General features: G+C 52.5%; 1 protein-coding gene across 1 annotated transcript in view; it reads left to right on the forward strand.

The window, feature by feature from the left end:
* Mrc1 (mannose receptor C-type 1) overlaps positions 1–413 on the forward strand; it is a 90352-nt gene that overhangs the window by 73480 nt on the left and 16459 nt on the right. The window lies entirely within an intron of this gene.

The raw sequence follows: 413 nt of genomic DNA on the forward strand, positions 1-413 counted from the left end.
AAAGCTGCATAGAGAAATGATCTGACCAGCGTGGCTCTTATGGCCATTAACTTGATAGCCACATCCACGGTAGGTAACATTCGTTCTCTTGTTGAGTCGGTGGATTTTTTTTCTTGGCAGAAATTATTTATCCTGATTGTGTAAATGAGGGCTGAAAACTTCCTGAGGTTGAAACTAGCAGAGCACAGTAGGAGAGTGACAGAGAAGGAAAGTCCAGGTGTGAGGGGTCTACCTGGGGTGGGGACAGCAGCCCGGAAAGCCATGTGAGGGGTCTACCTGGGGTAGGACAGCAGCCCGGAAAGCCATGTGAGGGGTCTACCTGGGGTGGGGACAGCAACCCGGAAAGCCATGTGAGGAGTCTACCTGGGGTAGGACAGCAGCCCGGAAAGCCATGTGAGGGGTCTACCTGGGGT

This window comes from Microtus ochrogaster, chromosome 16 (assembly GCF_000317375.1).
Source record: "Microtus ochrogaster isolate Prairie Vole_2 chromosome 16, MicOch1.0, whole genome shotgun sequence".
NCBI classification, from domain to species: domain Eukaryota; kingdom Metazoa; phylum Chordata; class Mammalia; order Rodentia; family Cricetidae; genus Microtus; species Microtus ochrogaster.